General features: G+C 35.6%; 1 protein-coding gene across 5 annotated transcripts in view; it reads left to right on the forward strand.

The window, feature by feature from the left end:
• Positions 1-25,186, forward strand: part of MGAT4C (MGAT4 family member C) — a 347,956-nt gene that overhangs the window by 181,634 nt on the left and 141,136 nt on the right. For 2 of the 5 annotated variants that reach the window (XM_064655523.1, XM_064655526.1), the window contains exon 1: positions 22,344-22,556. The exons of the other annotated variants lie outside the window; for them this stretch is intronic. The gene's annotated coding sequence lies outside the window, so the exon portion shown is untranslated. Of the gene's footprint in view, positions 1-22,343; positions 22,557-25,186 lie in introns of those variants that run through there. 5 annotated transcript variants of the gene reach the window in all.

Genomic DNA, 25,186 nt, shown 5'->3' on the forward strand with positions numbered 1-25,186 from the left:
CACCATCAGTAACAATGCAGTAGTTTGGACCTGGCGTGTTTAATATTTCACATGAGGAATCCTCAGAGACTGACTTGACAGACACGGAATTTTTAGAGTAGACCAACAACTTCAAAAGCAGAGTCACCACTCCAGATGGCATATACACAATATTCTAAAAAAGCTTAACTGTGTAGTGACGGAGCTGCCAACAGAAAAATCCAGTATCTTATTCTAAGCAGCTGAATGGCTCAGATTTTTGTTAAGCATAAATTTTAACTGTGCACTGATTTCACAGAATCACACAGAATGGTTGATGTTGAAAGGGATCTCTGGAGGCCACCTGGTCCCACCCCACTGCTCAAGAAGAGCCACATAAGGCTAGTTGCCCAGGACCACATCCAGATGACTTTTAAAGATCTCCATGGATGGAGAGTCCACAGCTGAGAACCTGTGCCAATGTTCAGTCACCCTCACAGTAAAAAAAGTGGATTTTTTTTCCCATTGGATTCAGTCTGACTCCATCCATATTTAGATGGAGTCTCCTGTGTTTCAGTTTGTGCCCATTGCCTCTTGTTCTCATTTAATTATGAGTTTAATTAGATATTTTAGCTATAAATGCTATAAATGTTACCTGGGAAATTTTAAGCCAGTCAAATCTTTACACTAGTACCTGACAACTTGCTGTTCAGAAATAATTAAAAAATGAGTAGTAAAATACTTGGAAATCATGAAATAATGGAACGAATCCAGTATGATATCTACTGAAAAAACCCATCTTTCACTCAGTTCTTCATTTAACCTGTAGATGTCAATAAGTCAGGGTAGATGTCAATGAATAAAAGACAAAAGTTTGTTCATTTGGTTTCCTATTAAGAAAGCAAAGCATTGATGGAAAGAGAGGCAATAAAGATACAGATATAACTATGTAGAGAGAAAATACCTATAAAAGTATGTAAAAACACAAGTTTTGGTCTATGTTGCTATGTCTCATAACTTGCCCAGTTGTAAATGCAGAATCTTTCCATAACAACCAGAGTGAAGAGGTTTTCCACAGCACTGATTCTCTATAAATCCTTCTATGAATTGTTCAGTTAAAAGAGATTATGTAGCAGCAGTGAGAGAACTTTTAGAAGTGTTGAATCATTGAGTGAACACAAATCTCTGATTCTGAGAAAATTTATTATTTATAAGGCTAATCTTTTGTGTACCAGACAAAATAATTGGTGTGGTTTTGTCTTTTTTATTTTTGAAGACAATACTTTCATACTTGGCTAAGAACCATCAATTCTTAATTTCTAGTTAACTGGTGGCACAACTTACATCGTAAAATATCACCTACAGACTGAAATTTTCTGCTTCCTTCTTTCTTTTATTACAAGAAACTGGATTCTCCTTTGGCAAAATATGTTTTTTATTTTTAGACTCCTAGTGTGAAGCAGTTGTCAACTTCTTATCATAATATTATAATAAAGTCAATGATGGTATATATGATAAAGTTAACAATATTTTACAGACAAGATGGAAAAAAATGCCATTTTTTTATTGGATAGCATGTAAATATGAGAAGTTTTTACAAATCATTTAACATTTGCTAGAGATGGAGTCATGCCAGAAAGAAAGAGAAAATAAAAAGATGTTAGAAAGTTTGTTCAGTAGATTGAAATTCAAGATTGAAAATTGAAAAGTTTGATTTTACTTTGTGTCAAAGGGCATGTTTTAGATTTTTTTTTTAAAAGGTAATTTTAAGGAAATATTTATCCTGGAAACAGATTGTTTGCCTACTTTGCTTCTTGTTCCCCTTAATCTTCTGATGTAACTACTGCTTAAGAAGGCTGGGTTGAAAATGCAATATAATACATTTGAGACACTTCGTCCTAATATATTACACTCAGGAAAGGTTGAAATACATTTTCAGCAACAGCCACTTAATGTACTGTGCAAACAACTACTTCATGGGACCTTTCAGACAAAAGATGTTCTGTGATTGCTATAGTCATCCAATGAGAAAAAAACCAACATATCAAATTCCTCACATATTTTTCTAAAAATCCTCTTCATGTTGCTTTTTAAGATAAGTCAGTCTCAGATATCTCCAGCTTGCAACTGAATGGAGAATGAAGTACTGTAAAAACAATACTTCTATTATAATAAAGATCTCATATACGAAGCCTGAAATATGAATCAACCCATTTTATACTCACAAGCTAAAAATCAACCTGTATTTCTAACCTTTAGTGTATTCAGTCATCAAGATATTCTGAAAACCCCAAAGGAGTTTAAGTCCAAGGATTACATGTCTAAAGTGGTTCATGGATATTCCGGGATAAAATAGTAAATACCTTGACACAATAATTTTTGAAAGTACATATAAGGCAGTACCATCCACAACCATAAAGAGGAAGTAAAGTCATCTGGGGAGTTTGCAGAGGAGTTTACACACCTGTTCATGCTAAGCAGATTTTGTTGCACAGTTCAATTTATGATTCTGTACATAAAGTAGTCGAGAACATAATGGCAAAAGTATCCATGAGGAAACACACATTATGTCTCACTCAGCAAAAAACCCCGTCTTTCCTCCAAAGAAAGGTACATTATCATGCAACGTGTTATTGAAGAGTGTAAAATTAGGAAAATATGAGGAAAGGAATAAAAATAGTTATATTTAAAATTAGAGAAATTTTGAATGAGCTAAAAAATTAATATGAATTATCCTAGGTCTGCTGATAAAACTAGGCATTTGCATGAAATCTCTCTATTTAACTTGATGTATCTGAGACAAGTCTTAAAAAGGTCATGTTTAGATGACAAATCCCATTTGTTTTCAGCAAATTGTGGATGTATAAACTTTTACAGATTATGATTTGGTATTTTATTTATATATATTTATATATATATATTTTTATATATTTTTATACATAAATATTTGGGGATTTGGTTGTTGCTTATTTTATTGTTTGGGGTTTTTTCTTCAGTTGTGGATGATAATGACATTTCCACAATTTTCCCAGTAAATTAAATCCTGTAGACCAAAATGTGGCTTTGAACAAAAAAGTGCATAACTGTTCATAGAGTGAAAGTTGTGCTTTTGACTGATTAATAAGTTGAATTTAATATCTACAAGAAACTTAGAAAATAAGTTTCAGGTAAATCTCTGAAGTTTTTACACATACTTGAACTGAGTGCTCTATAAGACAAAGAAGGAATCACAAATGCTAATTTACATAATTGTGAAGGGAAAATCATAATGAAATCAGGTCCTGTGCTTCATCAGGGCTGTGAACTAATTTCAAATATCTGCTCTGGGTTTTATTGTACATTGCTCTTTCACTGGAAATTAAAGTTTTAATTTTCTGAAATGCATCTAAGGAACTCTTGAGTTAAGCCTGTGGAGAGGAAGATATAGAAAGAAAACAATGTTTGTATATTTAGAAATTAAGTAAATAGTACAAGACTAAATATGTATACTTAAAATTACTTGAAAACTCATCTGATATCGTACCAATTTTTTATAGTTATGTAACAAACATAATTTTTGTGTGTATTTTTTCACATCAAAGGCAGAATCCTGTGTGTAACCTGGACTTTCTTGTTTTTCAGACTTTCATTGTCCCTAGTGTATTAAATCTAGTGCATCAAACCCAATATTAAAATATGCCATAGCAAAATACACAGAAAAAAAGTGTGTCCTTTCTGATTGCTTGACCTAAAAATAGAACTGTGTCCATCATGGAGCCACAATATACTGTTAACTGGAACAGCAACAGATTTAGTATCTGTACATTTTATAAATAATTACAGGGTGAAGGTTTTTCCCTTTTCCTAGGCAGTAAAAGTCTTATAATCCCTATTGTCAGAGTTAATTTTGATGTGCAATAATATAGGAGAGGAGAAATACAAGTAAAAAAAAGAATATAGAGACAAAAATCAACAATCATTCTGCAAACCAGAAAAAAAGCAGAATGAGAATTTGTTTTACAAGTCTTTAGAAATATTTTTTCTTTCTTACCATCTGACTGTTCCCATAACTGTAAGACAGTTGCATATTCTTGGCAATGTTTGTATGTAAAAGCCATAAAGACTGGAACTTCAAAAATATTTTAGTGCTATGAATAATATGGTATCTCATCTAAGCTTTTTCAGTACGATCTTTGAAATAGGTATGATTATGCTGAAGTTATAAGAACTATGTTACATTATTTATTTTGATGGTTACACGCGCAGTTAAAAACTAACATATGTTCCCAGATTCTTTCAATTTCCATTATGCCATTCTTTACCATACTTTTTAATTAAACTCTGTGTTCATTTTTTTCCCTTTTATTTTAAAGAAGAAAAATGTAATTGTTACATACAAAATATTTTTAAGTATCTGTGAATGAATTGACCTTACATTGTAATTTTTGCAAACGTAATGTGCCAGAGAGAACAGAGTAGAATAAGTTTTCTTTCCTTGTAAAGCCTCCCAACCTCAGAAACTAAGTGCCACTAACAGTGATAGCAGAAACCTTCAAGAAAAAAAATACCACTTGAAGCTAATGAACAAATCTACTAATTTAGTATGTTTTGCTTACAACTTCAAAACTCTCATTTATTGTGTTTTTCATTATACCCTGGTCTTGTTTCAAATCCATTCCAAATAACCACATCTCAAAAAAGTTTTTGATTGTTCTGTCATTCTCACTCTAACCTGGAGACCTGCTGTATCACTGCATGCTTCTCCAGGAAACTTAAAAGCACTCTCTATGACAGAGCTGAACCCCTAGTACACGTGCCCAGGTAATCCTGTCCGTACATGCATACATACACATGATTTATATTCTCAAGCTTTGACATTTTTTCTGGTCTATCTATATACTCTTGTAGCTATATGATTTCCTAATGATACAAAATTTCTAACTCATATTGATCCTACCTCCTACTGCCCTTCATTACATCCTTGGAGATCAGTGTGCTCCTCTTAGAATACATTAGTCATTCATTACTAAAGCCATAAAAGCCCTGAAGTCCTAGAAGAGAACAGTCTTTCTTTTTACCTTTCTGTTCTCTCACTATTAATAGATAACTCCCAGCTGCTATTTCATTTTTCTTCTGTCATGAAAGCTGTAACTACATGATTAAAATGGTGTGCAGCTCTAAAACTACTATCAATTACACTAATTAAGGTCAAACAGAATGGAACAGCACTCTTTGTGGAAAACAATGTAGACAATGTAAACCTCTATTAAATTAACGGCATCATATGTACATATGACAGTTTCTACAGATCTTATTATTAATTATTTCTATGTAGTATTTTATATTCACATCTCTAAGATGTATTTTGCTCTTTTGCTTTTGAGAACAAGAGACTAATCTGGAGATTTTTTTTTTAATGGGTAGGTAGAAATGACCTCTTTTTATTAGAAAAATCATTTTCTTAGGTTTTGTTTGTGCTTAAAGAAAGCTCATTATGAATTTCCAACATTTGCCTTCCCTGCAGCTACACAGAGGCTAAAGAGTCAAGGAGGACTTGACATAGCTGTAAGAAATATGTTTTAGCTAGGTCTAAAATCTAGTTTTACAGTGGAAAATTAATGTCTCTTCTCAGCAGCTATCCCTCAGTACCATCTATCTGAAAGACAACTATATGAAATTACATTTAGTGGAAAATAGTATATATATTCTAAGAGAATTCTTCAATGAAATTAATGTTCTGATTCCTGTTTTCAATCATGCAAATTATTTTCATTCAGAATGAGAAAGAAGTAGCTGAAATTTGGCTCAAGGAATTAAAAAATAAAACAAATCACCAAACAATCCAACCTTAAATATTTCAAATGTTTTATTCAAAAAATGTTGGCATTTTCATCTCTATACTGAGAGATCCTATCTAGGCCAACATCTCTCCTCATGTGCAGTCATCTCTGAGTAAACAGTCATTCTGCTTAACCTGTAGGGAACTGTAAGGAAGATATTTTTCATTTTAAATGATACGCAGACCTGGAACACGTTTCCTGTGTTGATACCAGCACTGTTCAGTCTTGACCATCACAGTGTATTGCTGTTTACTTGTATGTCTGGAATTAGGGTTCTTGAAGGCAGCTGAAGAAAATTATTCATAATGGAAAGTCAGTATGTACAGAGAATATTGTCCTTGAACACGTATAATCTTGATGAACATTTCTTTAAATATGAACCATGGTTAGTTCCAAGTACAAAACAGTGTTTCACAACAGAAAATAAGAAAATACCAGATAGGAATCCCTTCTTTTTAAGCTTTTGAAGCATAATCATTGTCTCATTATGAGTTTCTCTAATGCTTCAAGGTGTTGAATAATGCATACAGAAAGTGAATGAGAGTGAGGGGTTTAAAAGAGCTGCTTGAGAGAATAAAGGATCATAAGCAGCAACAATGACTCACTGTAACCCATTGCAGACAAAATGCTCTGTGCTTAAATCATTCAGACTAGAAGGGTGTTGTAATTTAATGTGGTTACTATTCCTCCCTGATTACTTCCCAAAGAACTTTTCTTAATGAACTGAATCATTTCATTAAAATATTTTTGGTGATCAAAAATTTAAAAATGTCTCATCTATCTTTTAAATTTCTTCTAAATGACCTCAAATTAACCTAAAATGACATTTCACTCATAAGAGATGTTTTGGTACACAGTTAAAGCTTCAAACTAAATTTTGACACAGTCTTATTTAATCTACAAAGACACGACTGAATTTAAACAACTAAGAGCTGCACTAGTTTAAATCTGCTGGGAATTCAGCCTCACCTAACTTGAAGAAAATAACTGACATTTTGTTATTGATTATGTGTTCCTTATCACCTTGAGGCAAAGCTAAATAAATGGTCGGGAATTTTTACATGAGTTCTGCAGATTTAAGAGCAGGTCTTAATTTGATAGAGCTTCTTTTAACTTTTTTTTTTTCCACAGTGACCCATTCTACTCTGCGCTGGTGTGGCTTCAGCTCAAGTCCTGTGTGCAGTTTTGGGCACCGCAATAAAAAAAAGATATAAAGCTATTAGAGAGCATCTAAAGGAGAGCTACAAAGATGGTAAAGGGTCTATAGGGAAAGCCGTACAAGGAGGAGCTGAGGTCACTTGGTTTGTTCAGCCTGGAGGAGACTGAGGGGAGACCTCATTGCAGTCTACAACTTCCTCATGAGGGGAAGTGGATGGGCACCCATCTCTTCTCTGCAGTGACCAGTGACAGGACCCAAAGGAATGGTCTGAAGTTGTGTCAGGGGAGGTTTAGGTTGGATATTAGAAAAAGGTTCCTCCCCCAGAGGGTGGTTGGGCACTGGAACAGGATCCCCTGGCAAGCGATCACAGCACCAAGCCTGACAGAGTTCAAGAAGTGCTTTAGACAACGCTCTCATGCACGTGGTGTGATTCTTGGGGCTGCTCTGTGCAGGGCCAGGAGTTGGACTTTTATGATCCTAGTGGGTCCCTTCCAGCTCAGGATATTCTATGATTCTATGATTCTCATGTAGAATTGTCTATTCTTGAGACTGGACTTGATGACTCATTCTGGTCCCTTCCAACCGCACCCATTCTGTGATCCTGTGATTCTGCAATACTTTTTTAGTCGGGAGCCATCCAGGTAATGTAGTCTTAAAGCAATTTTTATGAAAATATGTGATTTCAAAAGTGAGAATTTCAATCACAGCTTAAATTTCTGTCACGCCAGCAATGACATTTTCTATCAATTTCATGAGGTTAACTTACAAACAAGGATCACATGGCAAAGAAATAATGATTGACAAGGAGATCGTAAGTATAGAAGTTGACCAAAGGTCTGAAATGGCATCATAGAAGTCTGAAATATGAAGTAAACAAACATTTTGACCAGCTCCTAAAACAAACTCAGGACTTACCTGCAGATTTCAGTGTATCCACAAAAGCCATTTTATTTCAAGTGTTAAATTTAGTTCATGTTAATAATTCTAAGCCAAATGAATACATAAAAGAAAAAAATAAAAACAAACCATCTATCTTGTCAATAAGCATACTGCCAAGTAATGTGAAGATTGGGTTTTGTTTTGTTTTGTTTTGAATAAGACACATCATTTATATCAACTTTAAAAGCTCATAAAAGTCAGATAGTTTTGGCTGGTTTATGCTAGGGTTGTTGGGAGGTTTTTTTCCCCAGGGGGCTTCTGTTGGACTGTACATATCTAACAGCTGCACACAAATAAACTGGGGAAACTATAATGACAAGTCTCATTTGTATGCACAGTGATAATATAAAGACTGTTTAAAGGATTCAGTTGGACTTAGGCGATTCATAGACTTTGTTCCTACCTTTTGCCACAGGGATGAATTACAGTCACACTGCAAATTTGATTGTGCACAGAGAGCATGTGGGAGGAAAGCTGTGTAGCTAGAGGTTCAAAGTGCACCTTACTGAGACAAAACAGAAGCAAAATGGCAAAAATACAAATAAAATATAAAATCATTAAAAACTGAAAAATATATGGGATGAGAAGGGGACACTGGGGACACAGAGGTGAAAGAAACTACATACTAATGCATTAGATAGCAATTAATTGTTCAAAAGAGTATATTTCTTAACCAGTTACTGTTTCAGACCTTTTGCAGAAACCAAGAAATGATGGCAAGGGAATTGTAATAAAAATTCTCTCATTTAAATAAAAATTAAGAAAAACTGATTTGAGAAAACTGTTAATTTCATTGAAAGAGGCAAAGCTGGGTTCAGAAATTCAGGACATGGAAAGCAAAATTAGATATGAAGATTACATTTTAAGTCAAAGAAAGATAGCAAAGGTCATACAGATTATTAATTTCAGAAAAGAAAAGATAAAATAGGATTTAAACTTTATTAATTTCCTCCAAAGCAGATGAAGTAGAATATATGAGTCATTAACTTCAATAAGGAAACTCAGAAAAGATAATATTTATATAATTTTGTTACCTAAAGTATGGTAGAAAAATAAAAAAATAATGGCTAATTATTAGCTGAATCCGAGGAAAGGTTATATCATAAGATATACTTTAGAAGCCATTTGGGATTTTATTTATATTAAAGCAAGGTTAATGCAGAAAATGTGAGTCTACATTTGTTTTAGAAGTGTAGGGGGAAAAGCCTAGTAAACATGGAGCAGGAGAGCATCTACCCGTGAAGTCAGCACAGTCAAACAGTGGTCTGTTTCCACATTTTTTCAAGCGTGTCCTCAATTGCTTTGCTTAAATAGGGAGAAAGTATGTTTCACTGTGGCATAGCTATCATGTCCTCAAAAAAGAGAAAATTCACTGACCAAGCTATATATATAAGGGACTGTATAAAATTTTTGTGTCTGAGAAAGATAGGCTTTACGCAATGTATTGGGTTTGTGTGGCCAGGTTTTGGTAGTTGAGGGGAGATACAGAGGTGGCTTCTGTGAGAAGCTGCTAGAAGCTTCCATCATATGTGGCAGCCAATGCCGGTCAGCTCTGGGATGGACCTGCCGCTGCCCAAGGATGAGCCCATCAGCAATGGTAGTAACACCTCTATGATAACATTTAAAAAGGAAAAAAAAGTTATTGTGCAGATGTGATTGTGGCCAGAGAAGAGCAGAGTGAAATTGTATGAGAGGAACAGCCCTGCAGGCACCAAGGTCAGTGGAGGAGTGGCAGGAGGTGCTCCAGGCGCCAGAGCTGAGGTTCCCCTGCAGCCCATGGTGCAGATCATGGGGGAGCAGCTGTCTCCCTGCAACTCCTGGAGGACCATAAGGATGCAGAGATCCACCTGCAGCCCACGGAGGAGACCCACACTGGAGCAGGTGGATGCCCAAAGGAGGCTGTGAACCTTGCTGCAGCAAGGCCTTGGCAGGGAGGGACCTGCAGACCTGTGGAGAGACGAGCCCATGCTGGAGCAGATTTTCCTAGTAGGACTTGTAGCCTTGTATGGCATCCACACCGGAGCAGTCTGTGCCTGAAGGACTGCATCCCGTGGAAGAGTGACCCATGTTGGAGAGGTTCATGGAGAAGTGTTGCCTCTGGGATGGACTCAGAATGGAGAGTTCATGGAGAATTGCCTCCTGTGAGAGGAACCCCACATTGGAGCAGGAGAAGGACTCCTCCCTGAGCAGCAGCAGGAACAACATGTGATGAACCGACGATAACTCCCATTCCCTGTTTCCCTGCACTACCGTGGGGAAGGAGGTAGAGCCTGGGAAGGAGGAAGAGGTGAGAAGAACATGTTTTTATTATTTATTTTACTTCTCATTCTCCTGCTCTGATTTTGTTATTAATAAATTCATTTAATATCCCCAAGTTGAGTCCGTTTTGCCCATGATGATAATTGCTGAGCAATCTCTCGATGTCCTTACCTCAACCCATGAACCCTTTGGTATATTTTCTCTCCCCTATTCTGTTGTGGAGGGGAGTGCTAGAGTGACTTTGGTGGGTACCTGGCATCAGCTAGGGTCAACCCACTATACACACACAAACAAAACATTTATTTCATAAAACTAATTACAAGCAAGAGAAACACAATCAAATTAATACTAAAATAGTGGATTATATAATTTCATAGAACCAAAGAAATGTTACACTGCAGATGCAGTGAGATGTTGTGCTAATAGGTACTAATGTACAAAAACAATTTCTTGATATGGCTTTCAGAAAGAAGCAACAAGAAGGAAAAACTTACAGCAAAGGTCTAGCATAGGATGCAACTCCAATTTTGTCATGTTGGTATTTCTCACAGATTTTTCTCTTAAGAAAATTTCAGTTTCATGCAGAATGAATCAACAAACACTCTGCTCTAGATATCCCAATGTCTACCTCAGCAAATAAAAATATATTTTGATGTTTGTTTCACAAAAATTAAATCTATTAAAATGTTAGCCTTGTGATTAAAAAGTAAACACATTGTGGAGAAGTCCCACCTCAGAAAGCACATGTATTCTCACAATCCTGCTGATGAAAATAGCTTTATTCTTTTGATTTTCCTCCCATGGTGTATCTTAGGCAATATTGAGACAATAAAACCTTTTATTGCTTACCATTCTTCCTGTGCTTCATCTACAAGTTCAAGATCTATATGAAATTTATGCTCACACTCTCTAGAATTACAATAACTGGGATTATTTTAGCTCACAGTTCAGTTTTTAAGTACATATGAAAAGGAAAAAGAAGTAAAACATACGTTCTTTGTAAAGCTGATTTTTTTAATTGCTGTTGCTACACTTAATTGGTGTGTAGGATAGAAGCACATAAAATAAGAGATCCAGACAGTATAAAAAGGTGTGTTGATGTTAACCTCCTTCTTTGCATCTGCCAGCCCACCAAATGAAATGGCTCATTCTATTGAGTAGATTAATAATACTATATTTTCAATAAATTTAAAAAACAGTGCTGAAGATGTACTTTCCTAGTGCAAGACTTTACAGAGACTATAGTTCACAGTCCCATTGTTGTTAAGTTCTGGCTTCCCTGGACTATTTTTCCAAATAGTCTATTTTTCCAGTGTTCCTTATTTTTAGAACATCAGACAAAGTCTGCCATCCCTAGAAATAAGATTAAGGTTCAGTTTGTTGAGGTTCGTCACTTAAGGAACATTCATAATTTCATTCTGTGTTTGGAATGGAATACGAGTAGAAAATATGTATTGATGCAAATATTATGGAAGGAACAGGATCTCTGCTCGCAGCGTAAGGATGGACTAAAGGAGATAAATGCTTATTTTAGGAAGTAACAGAAGCAGGTAATCCTAGGTAACATTGAAAAGGTGCTATTTCACCTCAGCAAACAGGATTCAAATCAATTGCCAAAATATCCAGTATTACTTGAGACGGTGATTGTCATGGTCTAACCCCAACTGGCAAACAAGCCCCACAGAGTCACCAACTCACTCCCCCACAGCTGGGATGGAAGAGAGAATTGGAAGCAAAACTTGTAGTTTGAGATAAAGTCGCACACATAAGCAAAACAAGGAATTCACTCACCACTTCCCATGGGTTGCCAGGTGTTCAGTCACCTCAAGGAAAAAAGGGCTCCATCACGCATAATGGTGACTTGGGAAGACAAATGCCATCACTCTGAACTTCCCCCCTCTTCCTCCTTCCCCCAGCATTATATGATAAGCATGATGCCATGTGGTGTGGAATATTCTTCTGGTCACCTGGGGGCAGCTGTCCTGACTCTGTCCCCTGACAACTTCTTGTGCACCACCAGCTATCTTGTGATAGCTGGAGTGAGAAACACAAAAGTACTTGGTGCTCCGAGCATTGCTCAGCAATAACAAAAACATCTCTATACTATCAACACTGTTTTCAGTACAAATTCAAAACACAGCCCCATACTAGTTACCATGAAGAAAATTAACTTTACCCCAGCCCAAACTAGTACAGTGGCCTATGGTATTGGAGATATCTGCACTGGGATGGCAGATAACTTGTCAGATGAGGTTTAGGTTAAGGGAGATTTAGGTTGGATGTTAGGAAAAGGTTTTTCACCCACAAGGTGGTTAGGCACTGGAATAGGCTCCCCAAGGAAGTAGTCACAGTACCAAGTCTACCAGAGTTCAAGGAGAGTTTGGACAACACTCTCAGGCACATGGTGTATTCTTGTGGTTGTCCTGTGCAGAGTCGGGAGTTGGCCTCAATGATCCTTGTGTGCCCCTTCCAATTCAGGATATTCTCTGATTCTATGATCACTGGAGATGTCATCCCTCTGTGCCTAGGTCAGATGGCTCTCAAATAGCAACGATCAAATATAGGTTCTTATATTTAAACAGCTGAAATTTTCCCAATGGTCTGAATAACCACTAAAGGAATTATTCAATTGTTTGAACATAAAAGTGTTCTGCTACTTGTGATGTTTGGGTAATCTACCTGACCTGCAGACCTCAGACAAGGAGGGCGCAGGTCACCTGTAACTCCAGTGTTCACCTGTCACTTCTCAGAAAGGAGACTTCAGCTACATTGACATGTTGATTCAGATAACCTTGGCCATCTCAAATAACATTAAACAACTCTCATTTTTAGACAACTGTATATGGCAATAGATACCTAGCTTAAGGCAAACTAAGCTTATTTCTAGGCTCCAATGATTGCATTAATTAGTTCTGTCTGGATTATAAAGTGAGATAAGATACCTAACTCATACGTAGATACCTGAATTTGTGAGTGTTAATCTAAAACTGAATCCCATATGTAGCAGAGCATTACTATTTTAAATCACAAAGACAGATTCAAACCAAGACAGATTTAATCTAGCAGGCTAATTGAAAATTCTCCCTAAAATTCATCTGACTATCTTGTGCAGAACGGTTTGATCAGCTTTAATTATTGCAATTACTCTAAAACCTAAGATGCTATCATTTTAATAGACTACTTAATAAAGTAGTGGTTAGTGTTGTATCTTGTATAGGCTTTGCAATCTACATGAAAGTGTATCTGTGCTTTACTGAATATTAATTCTGAAGACATTAACTCTTTAGGAGGACAAACAAATTGCATGTCAGTATTATAACCCTCAAAACATGATCTGTGGTGGCAGATAATTATGATTTTGTCATGAAGTCATAGAATCATAGAATGTTTGGGATTGGAAGGGACTTCAAAGATCACCTAGCCATGGGCAGGGACATCTTTCAATAGACAAGGTTGATAAAACTATCCAAACTGACTCCGAATACTTCCAGGGACTGCGCATCCACAATGTCCCTGGGCAACATGTTTCAGTGTCTCACCACACTCATAGTAAAGAATTTCTTTCTTATATCCAATCTAAATCTACCATCTTTAAAATTATTTTTTCTCTCACTACAACTGTCCCCTGGAATTACTTTTATTGAACAATGTTGGATACTTGTACTAATAATATCTTTTTGTTATTTTCCTTTACTACCAACAGAAACTCTATTTTTAAATATGCTTACATGCTTTTTATAGCATACTATATGCTTCATACATCATATATATAACTTTGTATATTAATATAAAATTAACAGCAATTCACTGTTGTTTTTTAAACCATCTCTTCGGCCACTAATGGAGACTTCTGACACCACCTGCCTTTTCCTCTCCCGTTTCTCAAAACAATGTCAGAATGAAGATAGTGTCTTCAAGACTAAGTCACTTAATATGTTATCCTCCTCAAGGTCTTTGTCTTATATCTGTTATTCCTTAGCAATCATTACTGAAGACAAGTACCTGGCTTAGTATCTTCTTTTTTAAAATATATTTTTCCTATATTTTCAGTGTACATATATTAAGAATGCAATGACTGTATTAGATATCGCTATACATGGGTTTGGAAGCAACCTTTTTGTGTATAAATAACAAAAATGTAGCTATTTGTCAGTTCAAATTTGACTTTAGATTGAACACGTCAGAAAGGTTGTTTGGTCAGTCAGCACAGAACTGTACCTCAATCAGTAACCTCTGCCTTTTTAGTGTGACATGATTTTGTATACTGTCATGCTAGCTACAGAAACAAGCTCTTCGTTTCATACTGGCTCAAAATCTCCTGATAAAACACCAAACACTGACATTTATTCTGAATAATTTCCTCTTTGATGAACTTTCAACCGAACAGCTAAAAATGTCATCATGTTAGGATGACACTCAGGAACAGTTTTAATCCCTGTGTGAATGAGGAAGGGTTGTACAGCTTGTGCACTGGTCACTATGTCATGTGATGTATTTGGTATCCCCTGTAAATTTGCATGTGGCATGCTCAACACTGGAAATCTTCAAGAGTTGGATGCCTGAATCATATTCTGTAGTGATCATGAGGGTTGTTCTCAAAGACCAGTGTTTCAGACTTGGACCTACAAAAATTGCCTTTGCTTACTGATTTAAATGTTAATGGACCTCCCTTCACTGCAGTAGTGTCTGAAAATGCCACTCCAGGATGTTCGACTATCTTACAGGTCAAGATGTAGAAACGAACATTTATTATTCAAAGTACTATTTTCATTCTTTTACCCCATGATCCTTACTTTGGATAAATGATACAACACAGAAATCAGAACTTCCAGCAGTGCTTTTGATCTTTCTGTTTGGGCTTACACACATAGATAGTGTTATCAAAATGGAAATTAGAAAAAAAAAGCTCTGAAGTTTGTACATTATAATTTAGGTTATGTTCTGACTCCTGTGAGTGAAGTCATTATGAGTTTTTCCTCTTATATTTTTACTTACCAAATAACATTTCAGGTTTTGAACTTTAAATGCCTTATCTAGGCATCATCATCATCATCATGGCTTGGCTTTGTGAACAAAGATTTGGGAAGGGCTCTACCCATGTTTGTTACAAGTGCACTGGTGGCTAAAAAGGCCAATACGAGATAGACACGTCCGGTTGCAAAAGGCACAGCAGAAAGACTCCTTAGGTGGTATATTCTGCAAGGCACAATTCCTTCTGCATTGTCTTTTCTCCTCAAGAGTGATCCTGCATGCTTTCTCAAAAGCATCAGCAGTGTTGAAGATAGCGTGACTGCAGATCTCCCGACTGGAGACCAGAGTAGACCAGTTATGTTGATCAGTATGGCCAAGGCTGAGATGTTGTTTCAGGAAGTCCTTGTATCTTCTCTTCGGGGCTCCTCTCATGCAGCAGCCAGTGGTAAGTTCACCATAAACCTTAGGGAGGCGGTGATCTTTCATCCTTGAGACGTGCCCTGCCCAACGCAGCTGTGTTCTCAGCAACATGGCCTCAATACTTGTGACTGCTGCTTGTTCTAGAACAGATGTATTAGTCACATAATCTGACTGGTGAATGTTTAGGATTGTACGGAGACAGCGTTGATGGAAGCGTTCTAGGAGACACAGATGGTGGTGGATGACCCATGATTCAGATCCATATAAAAGAGTAGACAGCACTATGGCTCTGTAAACACTGATCTTTGTACTTTTCTTCAGGTGTTTATTTCACCAGTCTTTTATGAAGCTTTCCAAAGGCACTGGATGCCTTTGCTAACCTCTTGTCTATCTCTCCGTCAATCTTACCATCCGAGGAGATGAGGCTGCCTAGGTAATTAAACTGCTGGACTGATTTGAGCTCTGATTTGCCAATGATGATATGGGAGTGATGGAAGACTTCCTGAGGTGCCAATTGATAGAGAACTTCTGTCTTCTTTAAGCTGACTTCCAGTCCAAAGCGCTCAGCAGCGTCTGCAAAGCAGGATGTTAAATGCTGCAGAGCTGCTTCTGTGTGGGCGACGAGGGCGGCGTCATCAGCATAAAGCAGCTCCCGGACAAGATGGTTTAAGGTCTTAGTGTGGGCCTTCAGTCACCTTAGGTTGAATAGGCTTCCATCAGTACGATATTGAAAGTAGATACCCTCCTATCATTGAGGTCTGCAGTGGCCCTTTGGAGCATCATGCTGAAAAAGATTGTGAATAGGGTTGGTGCGAGAACGCAGCCTTGTTTCACACCATTGGTTATTAGAAAGGGCTCAGAAAGTGCATTGCCATATCTGACTTGGCCGTGCTGATCCTCATGGAGTGAGATGATCATTTTAAGGAACTTAGGGGGACAACCTAAACATTCCAAAATCTGCCATATGGCTATGGTAGGCATCATAATGAAGTAATTTATCAGTCAAAACATGATTGATTAATAAATACAAGATTTTCAAAACAATTATGGAAGTTAGGTGCTAAAGGGATGATTTCCAAAGGTATCATAAGACTATTTGGGACCTATGCTATGCAGAAAATTTGTGTGATTGTGTTCTTAGTTTTGTCTTAGAAATTTTTTCCCTGACATCCGATAATTCTGAGATCCAAAAATTCTTCAGAGTTTGTGTATGAATACCATCTAGTTCTGGAATCAGATTTGTAAAATGTTTCTCTGAAGATTCCAGTTATGGAAAAATTATAGCCATTTAAAAAATTGTGTCATTTTGGCAAGGTTGATGCATCTCAAGGGAGATGCTTGTGTCCATCTTGTGACCAGCTGAAGTGTTGCAGTGATGTGATCATCAGAGCAGTAAAAAATATTTCCACATTTCTTAATCTATCTAGATGATATCTGTGTCATGCTCAAATGAAGGTCAGTCAGCTGAGAGTGTTCCTGATTTGCAACAGCAGTTCAAACAGGCTCTGTTTTGAATAAACATGATATTGCTCTTAACTGAACGTATAGGACAGGCAGTCCACATGCTCTCTGTGGCATGAATGATGCCCAGTGAGTACATCTTCATGGTTATGCCCTTTCCTCTGAGAACATTTTGGTGCACTCACAGCTAGCCCAGCAATATCTGAACCTAGGCAGTAAAATAGCCGAGTCATAGATATGTGCAACTTAGAGCTTAAGTCACTTTTGAAAAAGTGATCTAGCCTTCTAACTCTGTAGACATTTTTACGTTAAATTTTAAATTTCTCTGATAATCCTTCTATTCAGTGTAAAAATTTAATCTTTGCATAAATTTTTTTTAGAATGTTGCAAATTCTTGGCCCAGGTATCTTCATTGCATTATTCCAATCCATACAAAATTGCCTATTTAAAAAAAAAAAACTGTATTAAAACAGACCCTTTCATAGCAGACCAGAAAAACCAGTCAACTTATCCTGATATAGAATGTCGCCCCCCCCATATAAATGCAGACAAAAGTTCAAACCCTTTTCACAGGGGTAACACTCTTTTCACAGTTTAGTTTATGGAATGAAAATGTAACTTCATGACATAAATGTACTTTGACAGTCTCTGCTGAAAGACCAGAACTGCTCTTATGACAATGCTCTGACAAGTGGTGTGCTGTTACAGTTGGCTATATGAACCGGTCACTGTGGGATTGTAATTTGTAGTGAATCATCTGCTCTAACTGGCTGAGTTCAGGTTCATGTCATGCATTGGACAGCTTGCTCTATCTTCACAGAAGTCTAAACTACCTCAAATTACCTTTATCCTTCCATCATATCACCTTTTCTCTTTAGACCATTTTAATTTATGTCTCTTCTGCTGCACACCTTAACCTGGTCAATGCTGATGCAACCTAGGTTACAAACCATGATGTTGGAATTTCACATCCCAAAGTTGTGCTTTTTTCATTATATTAAATGCTGAGAGAGTAGGCATGTGCCCTTAAGCCGTGAATCATTGCTTTGCTGCCTTGTTAATGAGTTAGTGCCCAAGTTAGTGATCCATGATAAACATTCATACATGCACTCCTGCCCCACACTACTTAAAAACAATTTTACTCTTTTTCATTAAGAGACAAGTCAATCAGTTTTGCATTTACTACAGTCTATAAGCTCCCATCCACTGATTTATAATGATATGTGCAAAGGGGTTTGGTCAAAGACAAATTTTAGGTAACTCAGAATTCCTTACTCCTTCCTCTCTGAGGGACCAGTGATTCCACTCCAGAAGTGCCATCAAAGACTGCATATAGACAGGTAGCTAGGCCAAATAGTTTCCTTTGAAATGACCATCCAATGGACAAACTATTTCCATGTGAAATTATGCATTTTTTTAGTAAAGCTTCATTTTAATTTACTGAGTTTCATTGACAAAGAAAATGCTTTCACATATATTCTCACTAATCATTTCAGCTGTGAGTGATGCCCTGGAAGAGAGCTGGAACCTGCTATTTATGTTTTTTTGTATTTTATTAATTTTACAGGGCACAAACAGTTATTGATTGTATGCAGTTGATCTGTACATATAAACATCTCAGAATTTTTTACCTTAAAATAAAGCTGTCTATTAGATTTTAGTAACATAAATGAACATTCTTGATGAGTTTAGGTATTAAGAAAAATAAAATATATCATTATCTATAGAGGAAATCTATCAACCTAAGTTTATCATTAAGCACATAAGCACTTCCTTTTTTCTCAGTAGAATATTTTGTATTCTATAAGTTGAATCTGTCAAAGGCTATGATGGGTTTGATAGTGTAGAAATTGAAGCATGAAGAACATACGGGTCTGAATGGAGATTCTTTCAAGACTCTAAAAATAAAGTTTGTGCTGTTAAACATTCCTCTTATAATCTACTCAACACCTAGCAAATTTTACCTCTTCATTGTGGTTAATTAGTGCATAACTAATTTGGGATTGTTTGGAGATTTTTTTTTAAGTTCCTCAGGAGGTACAAAAGCCTACTTACTATAAAATTAAAAAAAAAAAAAAAAAACAAAACCCAAAAAAACCTGTGTTATGATTTTCAAGTTGAGTATTGCAAAAAATAGTGACCATGCAAACAGAGCTGCCATCTTGTGGATATAAATCTCCTAAGAGCATGTAGCTCATGTAGCCTGAATTAAGAAGGAAAAAAAATATTTGTGATAGTTATCAGGTCTACCTAACTTGACATTCATCTCATAAACAGGATTATGAGAGCTATAATTTTGAGCTTATATATTCAATCTCTAAAAACTCTTATCACCTGAGTTCTAATGTCTCCCAAAATCTCTAAACCTAGACTTTCCAATATTAATAACATATAGGCTAAGCAATGCTGAAGAACTGCTTGTGTTTTTCAATTAGTGTTTGGTGCAGAACTGTTTTGTTATATAAATAATTGGTTTAACCATTAGATTGATGTGACAGAAGTAATTGTCAAGCAATTAAATGCAATAATGATTTCAGCTCATGGGAAATATATACTAATAAACCTGAGTTTCCCTTTGCTTGAGAACTAAAATATCCACTCTAGTAAGACTCTTCAGCATTATTCCTACACTGATTGATATTAGGTTATAGAAAGAAATACAGCTGGTTACTGAAAATCATTGGACACTTCTTCATTTTCTTGTTCTTTCCCCCTTTCTTTTTCCATGTGATTTGGATATGAAACTATGATGGTAAAAAATATCACTGACAACAACAGTCTGTGCCAGGCATGAGAATTAACAAGCTTGTCTCTTCATATATACAACTCAAGGCACTATGATAGGAGTATAAGAATTTTGTGTTCTTGAATTTTAAACACAGTCAGGCACACTCTTCTTTGAGCTCTTGTAACTTATTCAAAATATTTATTTTCTTTAAATAATTTTTCATTTAAAGAAATGACTTTACAGATTTTTTTTCTGAATTGTTTGATTTAAATCTTATAATTTTTTTCACTATTTCTATTTCAAACTGCTTATAACCCATGTGTGACAGCATGGGGAAGTGTGAAAAATGCTGTTTGACTTGATTAGGATCATGGAACTGTTCTGTTATCTACAGCTATTACTTTTGCTCTCTATTTGAGATCTATTAGCATAGATCTCCAAATTCAGACATGTTTTTAAAAATACTGGTGATAGATATTTTTGAAGCAAGAACAAATTGATAATTTACCAATACATTAATAAGTAGTTCAATTTCAAAACATTAATTTATCATATATTACTGCAGAAAAAAAAGACATTTTATAAAGAAAATGTCAAATTTTACGGGCCATTTACTAAGAAATATTCTCCACTAATATTCCAAATAAGCATTTGTATTACACTTTCTAAGTAAATTTTCTACTAATATAAGTTACTATTTAGTTCATAAAGCATAGGTGTTGTATTATCACTATAGGAGAACATACTTTATGAACACTGAAGACTTTGTAAAAGTATGGCAGTCTACCATTAAAGATGGTCTAACAGGTTATCTGTGAGTGATACGCTCTGTTAAGGTATAAAGGGTAGTCTACATAAGGATAAAAAATGTATAGAACTTTAATTCATCAGGTTAAGATTAACCAAATACTGGAAATTAGGGACTTTTTCAGGCTGAATCAGCAAATATAATCAAATTTTGTTGACAATATGTCATCTAGACTATTTATAGCATTAAATATTAAGGAGAATGTAACTTTTACATATGATACATCTAAGCATACTTTATCTCATCAATAATTCTTTTCCTTATAACTCATATCTTCTTAGCAATTACTATGTCTTACCTCGATCATTAATCAGCAAAAGCAACGCTGGCATTCCCATTGTCCAAATTAATTTTTTCTCATCTGTAATTGAGTTTTGTCACTTTGAATAGCAATGAATCTTTTTTTATATACATTTCCATCTGAACTCCCATGTTTTCTGAGCAGAAATAAATGAACAGAGGCTTTCCTTTTGGCCTAAAGTATGTTTTGACTAATAGGTTAGCCTCCAGATCCCCACACAGAACTGCTGTTTATTAAGTCCACAGAATTTAATCTCCTGAGTCCCTAAAAAATTGTGAAAGAACCACAAAGAAATAACAGAGCTGTTTATCAAGTTTATTATAGAAATCTTATCTTTCATGTCTTATAGATTAAGCTAAACTCTATTCGATTATATTTCATTTTTCCTAGTTTTTTTTGGTATAGTGTTTTTTGTTCTTTGGTTTTGCAGGTTTATTTTTTTCAAAGAGAACAAACTGAGTAATAATTTTAAAAAAAATTCTTTTTTTTTTCCTTTCTGGTCATGAGGAATAGCAGACCATAAATAAACTCATGTGGTATATAATTTAGTGTCAATAAATATTGAATTCCTATTCATTGAAATAAAATATTAGTTTCCATAGATTAAAAAAAAGTTTCTATAGAACAAAAGATACAAATGTGTATCAGATCGGATTTTGCATTTTTCTACACAGCAGTTGGATTTTTTTGTGACTTAAAGGTCAGAGATGAAAATATTCATTAGTGGGAAAGCAATTCTAACACTGATTTGACTCAAAAGTTCACATGATTTATGATATTGCCTGTAACATAGCAAAATACTTAATGTCACTATATTTAGGACATCATACATTTGATGTCCTTCATTTGATAGTGCTTCACACCTTACTAGTACAGAATATCTGGACTGCTACCTAACATTCAAAGAATAACTGTGCATGTACAATTGTGCATCTTTTTACTTTTGCTGTTAGTTTTAAATACTTAAAAAGATACAATAATCAACCTGACACTACAATAGTGCAATATTCTTGAATTTACACCCTTTTTCCAGTGTATGTCTTTATTAATCTCATGCCTTAAGAGAAGGCAATGCAAAATCATTTAAAAAGTGAGTTCTCCAGGTGCTGCATACATTAACCTTTCCTTTAATACCTCTTCTGTACAATATTTTGATGATTACTCTCATATAGTAAACAGATTATGAAAATGCAGTTACCTGAGGGTCTTGTTTAATAATTTAGGCAAATTAGTTTTTAGAATTTACTTAATTGCTGCATTCAATATCTAAGTCACAACAAGCACCTGGTCCCCAAAGCAGGAGCTTCTGTACAATCTCATTTTCTGCAAGGAAAAAAAAAAAAAAAAAAAAAAAAGAAAAAAATGAAAGGGAAAAAAAAAGGGAGACAAAAAGAAAGAGGAAAAAAATTAGAAAGACCCCACCTGTGTGTGTGTATCTAATGATCAGAGACACCTTTCAGTCGGCGGCCGGCAGTTTAGGGTTAAGGGCCGGTCCAGGTGAGGAAGCCAATGAGCGCCCGCCCGGGGCTGTGCCTGACATCATCCCGCCGGGGAGCGCCCAGCTCGGCCGGGGCAGCGCCCGCCGCCGCCCAGCTCCGCCGTGATGGATGTTTACAGCTCCTCCGTGAAAGCCAATTATCTCTCTTTTGTATGAGGCCCAGGGATCTCTCAGGCTGCCTGTTCGCTCACGGCACTGCTGGATCGAGCTGAAGCAATTGTTTTCCCTGTGTCTGGTAAGAGTCTGGTCTGGTTTGCCTTCTCTTCAGAATAAAGGTGATGCGCCTAACCTGGGAGGGGAATTGTTTTCATAGTTCAGAGGTTTATATACCTATAATATGTAAAAAGCAGCTTTTTACTGTCAAAAAGGAGATCCTTTAGAAAGGGAATGGTTTTAAAGGAAAAATAAGTCTGTGTCTGGCAAACTCTACTTTACAATATGGAAATAAATAGCTTGCATGTTTATGCTGCTCTTCAGGTGAACTAAAGAGTTATTAGGCTGACAAGACCACCTCACAGAACCGTCATTTAAAACCTGTATTTTCCTTCCTTTTCCTTTAACACCTGTGTTTTTCCTTTGAAATCTAGCTTTTGTTGATGAACAAAGAAATGGAGAGATTTAAGAAGAGGAAATTTAATATTGTGACAACTTTAAAAAATGTCTGGAATACTTTTGCAGATATAAATCAAAACCTGTGAATAATAATACCAAGATGTTAAAGTTCCCATTTCTGGAATTAGTTACTTTGTTTTGCTAATTTCTGTGATTAAAGTGCTACGAAACTGAGTCAAAGATTCAAAGTATTCAATATACAATATGCTGGTAGCAGAACACCCAACAGAGTTTTTTGTTTGTTTGTATGTTTTTCCCACTTAGTTCTGTAGCTTGTCTTAAAAAATGTCTCATTCTAGAGAGGTAGGTATATGAGTATAGACATAAAGGCTGAAGAACAAGTGTTTATATCTTTTGCATTATTAGCAGCTTTGTGGTTTACACAGAGAGGAGGGAGAGGGAAAGAATTCTGTCTATGTAACTTCCTAATTCTGTAACAGAATAAGTACATTTTAAAGCTTCTGAGCCAATGTGGATTTAAGAGATTAGAAGTGACACTGACATTGACAAATCAGATGCAATAAAGAATTTAATTGACTGAAGGAGTTCAGGGGCTGCTGTATGAAGAATCCAATAACCAGTTTAACTAGTCAAGTAGTGTACCTAATAGGAAATAATAAATAGCAAGTTCCAGTTAATTTAAAAGCTTGATGACATTTACTTTATAGTGATTAGAATTCACTAGACCACTTAAGAACTCTCTGTATTTATTTCTGTAATCCATGATTATACAATCCATGATTATACAATACAAAGTTTTGAATAATGACATATGCAGTGAGTATTACAAGTGCTTGTAAAATTGAGATATATTGTCATTCAATCCAGCTATGATTAGCTCTGCTCTAATCACTGTCAGAAGAGTAATAGTTATTTTCATCTCAAACACCACTTAAGACAGTAGGGCTTCTCAGCTGTATTACACTTCTCTTTACTAGTTCAGTCCTGTCTATGCAGCTCTTGGTATTTACCATTGTTAATTCAGCTCTGGATATCAATGTGCCAAACAATCCCAAGCTTCTTTTAAATGATATATCTATAATATGGATGGGGTTAGAAGAACACATTTTTTTAAAGTGAAGCATTTATTATGCTTTGTTACCTTTTTGCTAGCAAATTCCAGTTCAAAGGTGAGATGACCATGACCTGCAAAGAAGAGGAGTATTTAACATTTTACTACCTTACCCTTCTTGCTTAATCATTATTGAACTCAAGTTTATTTTTGCTAACCTTGAAGCTATGCCTTCAATACTTTTTAATTAAAAAAAAAGTGTTTTCCCCTCTCCCTCAGTGTTGCATACCTACACACTGCATAGGTCCATCTCATCTGCTTTTTTACTAAACTTCGTGTCAAATCTCACACTGTTTCTGTTCCTACTCAGTTTAGCCAAAATTCAAATATAAACAAATTACTGTTGCTTCTTCTAAAATACAAGATGATGCATATAATATAGATGTAACGCTCATTTGTTACATGCTCACAATGTTCTCATCTGAAGAATTCAAAGAGTGTTTTTAATAAATGTGTCCCTTTATGTACCAATGCATGTTGCTTTATTAGAAGTAATCAGGGACCTAAGCAAGCCAAGGAAACTTAATGATATGATAATCCAAACAGATAGCAATCAACTTCTTATAGGAAACGAGACCTTCTACTTCAGTTTTAACCTTTCAAAAGGAAAAAAATAATTTCTGGTAGACCATTTTACAGGGAAAATATGGGTGGGTTTTTTTCCTATTTTCAATCCGAAACTAAGTTTGAGAGAAAAATATAAAGAAAAACATATCTTTTTGCATAAACTAGTGTTGTGATCTATGTTTTTTTTTTCTTTAAAATAATAAAGATAACTATGATAATGCTAGCACAAGGACTGCATAGCAGGATTGACTATTGGTCTGGAAAAGAGTCCCTCTTGTCCTGTACTTGATCATACTCCATAAAGTCCATATTCCATCAATGATCCACCATAGTAAAGGTAGAATTAGTGTGAGGTTGCTTGATTGTATGCATAGGTCATTTCGTTTGTCTGATTTTCTATGAATGAGTCAACTTGTACATTTTCACAATAATATCAGGTAATAACGCTTACAATGAAGATTTGAGTCATTCCTCCTACACAAGTTATTCAGTTTTCTTGTCAGATAATTCTGAGCAAAATGACAAAAGGAATTTTTCTTTTTTTACAAAAATTCAATGCATTTGGTATTTCTTAAAGAAAAAATAAATGTCAGCTAGACAGAAATATGACAATA

This window comes from Pseudopipra pipra, chromosome 5 (genome assembly GCF_036250125.1).
Source record: "Pseudopipra pipra isolate bDixPip1 chromosome 5, bDixPip1.hap1, whole genome shotgun sequence".
In the NCBI taxonomy this organism is placed as follows: Eukaryota; Metazoa; Chordata; class Aves; order Passeriformes; family Pipridae; genus Pseudopipra; species Pseudopipra pipra.